This window comes from Nycticebus coucang, chromosome 8, assembly GCF_027406575.1.
Source record: "Nycticebus coucang isolate mNycCou1 chromosome 8, mNycCou1.pri, whole genome shotgun sequence".
NCBI classification, from domain to species: domain Eukaryota; kingdom Metazoa; phylum Chordata; class Mammalia; order Primates; family Lorisidae; genus Nycticebus; species Nycticebus coucang.
Window position 1 is genome coordinate 119,116,233 of NC_069787.1, and position 6,853 is coordinate 119,123,085.

The following is a 6,853-nucleotide window of genomic DNA, read 5'->3' on the forward strand; positions in this document are numbered from 1 at the left end:
AAAATGGACACTCTTATAAAACTATTGGTGGTAGTATCATCTGGTAATGTCTTTTTACAGGCCAAAATTTTATCAAATTTTATTTTATTTATTTATTTATTTATTTATTTATCTATTTATTTATTTTGTGACAGAGTCTATGTCGCCCTTGGTAGAGTGCTGTGGCATCATAGCTCACAGTGGCCTCAAACACTTGGGTTTAAGTGATTCTCTTGCCTCAGCCTCCCAGGTAGCTGGGACTACAGTTGCCTGGCTATTTTTTGTTGCAGTTGTCATTGTTGTTTCAGCTGGCCCAAGCCGGGTTTGAACCCGCTAGCCTCTGTGTATATGGCCAGTGCCCTACCTACTAAGCTACAGGTGCCACTCTGATCAAATTTTAGGATCAGAAACTATACAATACTCTGAAGAAAACATACAGGCAGATATGTACATGCCCCCATGAAATTGGCAATGTATTCCTAAATATGACACAAAGACAGACAACAAAAGATGAAAACATCAAAGAACATCATCAAAATAGTGAAAAGACAGCCCACAGAATGGGAGAAAGTAATTAAATCATATCTAACACAGGACACATATCCAGAAGAACTTCTGTAACTAAACAACACAGGGAAAAAAAAAAAAAGGCAATTAATTGGCAAAGGATTTGAACAGACAATTTTCAAAGAAAATATACAAATGACCAATAAGCACATGACAAGATGCTCAATATCCTTAGTCTTTAGGGAAACACAAATCAAAAGCACAGTGAGATAAAATTTCACACTTACTAGGATGGCTGTAATTGAAAAAAGAAAAATAGGATTTGGGAAGGATTTGGAGAAATTGAAAACCTTGTGCATTGCTGGTGGAATTGTATAATGGATGGTGTGTCTGCTGTGGAAGGCAGTTTGGTAGCTCCTCAAAAAGTTAAATATAGAATTACCCCTTGACCTAGTAATTGCACTCCCAGGTAGTCAAAACAACCAAAAACTGGAACTTAATCAGACACTTGTATACCAAAGCTCATAGTAGTATTATTCACAATAAACAAAAGGTGGCAATAATTCATTCTTAACAGATAAATGGATAAACCAAATGTGGTACATAGATAAAATGAAATGTTACTCAGCCATAAAAAGGAATTAATTTCTGACACATGCAACAAATAGATAAATCTTGAGAATATAGTGCTAAATGAAATAAGCCAAATGTGAAAGAACAAATATTGTGTGATTCCACTTACATGAAATATTCAAAATCTACAAGTTCATAGAGACAGAAAGTAATTATAATTGACTAGGGATTAAGGAGAGAGCAGAATGGGAAGTTATTATTTAACGGGTACAGAGTTTCTGTTTCAAGTGATGAAAACCTTTGGAAAATCTTAGAGTGCTAAGATTGACACAATTTTGAGAATGTAATTAATGCCACTGAATTGCACACTTAAAATGGGCTAAAATGGGAAATTTTATGTTATATAGAATTTACCATAATAAAAATAGTATAAAAATTATAGAAACAGTTCTGCAAAAGACACTTCTGAAGGAACAAAAAGTCAAGCCACAAATGGAGAAAATATTTGTAAAATACATATTTCATAAAAGATATGTATTCAATATAAACAAATAGCTTTTGAAACTTAAGAAGAAAATTAATAACTCCCATAAAAGTAGGCAAAAGACCTGAACAGACATATCACCAAAGGATATATGCAGATACAAAATATGCATATGAAAAGATGCTCTGCCTTATTTGTCCTTAAGGAATTATAAATAAAAATAACAATGAGCTGTCACCAGGCTGGGCTCCTGTAGCTCAGTGAGTAGGGCGCCAGTCACATACCCCGAGGCTGGCAGGTTTGAGCCCGGCCTAGGCCTGCTGAAACAACAATAACAACTGCAACCAAAAAAAAAAAAAAGCAGGCATTCTGGCGGGCACCTGCAGTCTCAGCTGCTTGTGAGACTAAGACAAGAGAATTGCTTAAGCCCAAGAATTGGAGGTTGCTGTGATCTGTGATGCCACAGCACTCTACCAAAGGCGACATAGTAAGACTCTGTCTCAAAAAATAAAAAAAATTAAAAAATAAACCTGACAACACCAAATGTTGGGGTCCTGCCCCCAGATAAAAGCAGAAGCTGCCCAGGCAAGTAATTTAACTGTTACATTAAAAGTAAGCTAGCTAAATTGTTTTTATTCTGCCTTGCTCAGCTTATTTCTCTGTTTTTTTCCCTTTTTCTAGAGGTGTTTTCCCTTGCCAAGCATGGGGTCTTTAGTCCCCATTCTCCCTGCAGCCAAATGTTTGCAAGGACATGGAGCAACAGGAAATGTTTGCAAGTACGTGGAGCCACAGGAACTCTCATTCATTGCTGTTGGAAATGCAACATGGTACAGCTACTTTGGAAAATAGTTTGGCAGTATTTTTACAAAGATAAACACAGGCTTACCATAAAATCCATCACAACCATGTATGAATACGAATATATTAATATGTATACAGGGGTCAGCAAATTACTGTGTGATTTTTTTTAAAGATGACTAGTTTATTATAATATTAGGAGCCAAGAAGTCAGTGCATTTATTGCAGGTTTGCTTTGTACTTAGCATATATTGTATTTTTTGTTAATTTCAGGTTAATGTGAGGATACAGACAACTAGGTTACAATGTTCACATTTGTTAGATAGAGTCCCTCTTGTAGTGTGTCCTGCACCCAAGAGGTAGGTATGTCATGTACCCTTACATCCTCACCAATCTCCCTCCCTCCTCTCCACTCCCAAGGCCCTTGTTCCCTCTCCCCCAACTTGAATTGAATTGCGTTTTTCTCCTGTGTGGGCATGCGTTAGATCATCTACTGGCTTCAAATTAGTATTGAGTACATTGGATACTTGCTTTTCCATTCTTATGATACTTTACTAAGAAAAATGTGTTTCAAGACCATCTAGGTTAATATAAGAGATGTAAAGTCTCCATTATTTTTATGGCTGAATAATATTGCATAGTATACATATGCCCTGGTTTGTTAATTCATTCCCGGTTGATTGGCTTTTAGGTTGTTTCCACATCTTGGAGATTGTAAATTGAGCTGTGATAAACAATCTAGGGCGAATGCTCTTATGATAAAAGGATTTTCTCATCTTCTGGGTAGATGCCTAGTAGTGGGATTGCAGGTTCAAATGGGAGGTCTAATTTGAGTTATTTGAGGATTCTCTACACTTCTTTCCAAAGAGACTGTATTATTTGTCTCAGCACCTGTAGCTCAGTGAGTAGAGTGCCGGCCACATATACCGAGGCTTGGCAGGTTTGAGCCTGGCCCGGGCCTGCTAAACAACAATGACAACTGCAACCAAAAAATAGCCAGGCATTGTGGTGGGCACCTGTATTCCTAGCCACTAGGGAGGCTGAGGCAAAAGAATCACTTAAGCCCAGGAGTTAGAGGTTGCTGTGAGCTGTGATGCCAAGGCACTCTACCTAGGGCAACACAGAGAGACTCTGTCTCAAAAAAACAAACAAACAAACACAAAGAGGGTGTATTAGTTTCCAGTCCCACCAACACTGGAAAAAATAAAGCGTTCTTGAAATTTAGCCACACCTATTTGTTAAGTGTTTTCTACAATTGCATTTGCTCTGCCGCAAAGAGAACAGAGAACAGAGAACAGAGCGGCTGAACAGAGAACATATAGCCCTTAGTGTTTGAAATGTTTTTCATCTGGCCTTTACAGAAAAAATTTTCTGACCTATATTTTAACACAGGTGACCATTAATCCACATAGATTTGAACTGCACAGATGCACTTATGCATGGATTTTTTTTCAATAAATATACTGGAAACTTTTTGAAGATTTGTGACAATCTGCAAAAAAAATGCCAATGGACTGCACAGCCTGGAAATCAAGAAAAAGGTATTCAATGACTGTATAAAATATATGAATTACAGATACTATTCTATTTTTATCATTTACTACCACAGATATACATAAATCTATTATAAAAAGTTAAAATTTATCAAAACGTATGCATACAAACACTTACAGACCATACATAATGCCATTTGCAGTCCAGGAAATGTAAGCAAACATAAAGATGAAGTATCAGATCATAACTGCATACAATTCACTGTAATAATTCACAGCAATCTCCTGTTCCTATTATATTGAACCAAAATGTTGCAAATATCCCCCATTAAAGGGTATTTGATGCCAACATCTTTGTCTGAGCAGTTTGTCTTTCCAGTAAATTGCATATCACGGTAAAATGTAATCCCTCCTGGTTGTTGTGTGTTTCGTACAATGCTGTAAACCTTGAATGACACCATGTGACCTATACAAAGTGTCACTAATGATGCTGGAAGTGCTACTCCCAAGAAACTGAGGAAAGTCATGACATTACAAGAAAAAATTGAGCTGCTTAATATGTAGCATAGATTGAGCTGGGCAACTGCAGCTGCTCACAATTTCAGGATAAGCAAATCTATTGTAAGGACCATCATTTAAAAAAAAGAAAGAAAGAAACCAATGGGAAACAAATGAAGCTGTCACTGCAGATACATCAGAAAGAACAGAAACTTTACACCTTTTGGGAAATAACTTTTTATCACATATTAGAAATGCAAGTTTTTTTGTTTTTTTGTTTTTAAAAGCTGGCAATAGGAAAGCCATGTTACGAGCCTTACGGACATTGAAGTCGTTAAGGTCCCCAAAAATGGCTATAACAAAAAAAAAAAAAAAGAAATGCAAGTTTTATGTGAGTAGAGGATTATCATAAGAAAGGCATACTTATAGTTATTATTTGACAATATAGAAAAAAAGGTGAAGGATTCAAAATTGAAGAAATGAATGCCAGCAAAGGAAGGTTTCATAATTTTAGAAAAAATTTTGGCTTAAAAAACGTCAAGATAATACGTAAGGCAGGAGATAAGTTCTTAGATGCCATTAATAAAAAATCATTGATGAGAAAGAGTATCTGCTTGAACAGATTTTTAATGCAGATGAAAGGGCCCTATTCTATGGAGAAAATGCCAAAAGGACATTTATTATTAAGGCTAAGAAGCATGCACCAGGATTTAAGCTTCTAAGGGATTTACTAATTCTACTGTTTTTTGCAAGTGCCATTGCGTTTATGATTAGGACTGCCCTTATCTATAAAGCCGCCAACACCTGCGCCTTGAAGGGAGAAGATTCACACCAGCTGTCAGTCTTCTGGTTGTACATTAAGAAGGTCTGGAAATGACAGCCCCTTTTCTGGGTTGGTTCCATTGAAGCTTTTTCCCTGAAGTCCTTATCTTGCCAGGAACTGCCTTTCAAAGTTATTTTGACATCTGACAATGCTGCCTGACCACCCAGAGCCCTGTGAGTTCAACACCAAAGTGTAAAAGTGTTTTACTTGCCAGCAAACATGTCTCTAATCAGCCTCTCCATGTAGACTGGGAAGTCATAAGCACCTTTTAAAGCTCATTACGCATGATACCCTATGCAATAGATTGTCAACATTATGGAAGAGAATCCCAATAGGGAACACATCATGAATGTTTGGAAAGATTACATCATTGAAAATGCTATTGTTTTATAGAAAAAGCCATGAAAGCCACTAAGCCTAAAATAATTAACTCCTGCTGGAGAAGGATGTATCTAGACGTTGTGCATGAAAAAGGTTGTGGGTATGGGATGAAAGGTGGGGGTGGGAGAAGGTTTTCAAGATATGGATCCTGGAGAAATTCAAGAGCTAACAGACACCAGAGGAGTGAACAGAAGGTGACTTGATGGAGATGAGTGTTTCGAAACCAGTACCACGATGGGAAGAAAACAGAGAAGAAGCGGGGCCAGGAAACAAACGGACATCAGACAATCTGGCAGAAGGGTTTCGATTTTTCTTTTGTCATCAGTCTTTTTTTTTTTTATTATATCATAGCTGTGTACATTAATGCAATCATGGGGTACAATGTGCTGGTTTTATATACAATTTGAAATATTTTCATCGACCTGGTTGACACAGCCTTCATGGCATTTTCTTAGTTATTGTGTTCAGACATTTATATTCTGCATTTAGTAAGTTTCACATGTACACTTGTAAGATGCACCATAGGTGTAATCCCACCAATCACCCTCCCTCACCCAGCCTCTCCCCTCCCCTCCCTTGCCCTTTTCCTCATATTCTTGTATTGTAATAGGGTTATAGATTTCATATGACAGCTATAAATTAGTTTCATAGTAGGGCTGAGTACATTGGATACTTTTTCTTCCATTCCTGAGATACTTTGCTAAGACGAATATGTTCCAGCTCCATCCATGTCAACATGAAAGAGGTAAAGTCTCCATCTTTCTTTAAGGCTGCATAATATTCCATGGTGTACATATACCACAGTTTATTAATCCATTCGTGGATTGATGGGCACTTGGGCTTTTTCTATGACTTTGCAATGATGAATTGGGCTGCAATAAACATTCTGGGACAAATATCTGTGTTATAATGTGATTTTTGGTCTTCTGGATATATACCTAGTAGAGGAATTATAGGATCAAATGGCAGGTCTATTTTTAGATCTCTAAGTATTCTCCAAACATCTTTCCAAGACTACTTTTGACTTCATTATGACATGAACCCTTCTATGATACAGGCTCTGAAATGAAAGCAAATTGTAGAAGGATTGATACCATATAGAAACATTTTAGGAGAAACAGAAAAACAAAAATCAGACAGAAATTGCAGTATGTATTTCTGTAAAGTTACACTGAGTGCACCTCCCTCTCCTGCCTCCCCACCCACCTTCTCCACCTCTCCTGCCTCTGCCGCCCCGGGACAGCAAGACCAGCTCGTCCTCAGCCCACTCAACTGTGAAGACAAAGATGAAACCCTTTATGATGATCCACTTCAACT

The 6,853-nt window shown here is 37.3% G+C and overlaps 1 non-coding gene across 1 annotated transcript; it reads left to right on the top strand.

Moving 5' to 3' along the window:
- Positions 1–4,586: 4,586 nt before the first annotated feature.
- Positions 4,587–4,693, top strand: LOC128593035 (small nucleolar RNA SNORA33). Its single transcript, XR_008382218.1, has one exon. It is a non-coding gene; the product is annotated as a small nucleolar RNA SNORA33 (small nucleolar RNA).
- The last annotated feature ends 2,160 nt before the right edge of the window (positions 4,694–6,853 follow it).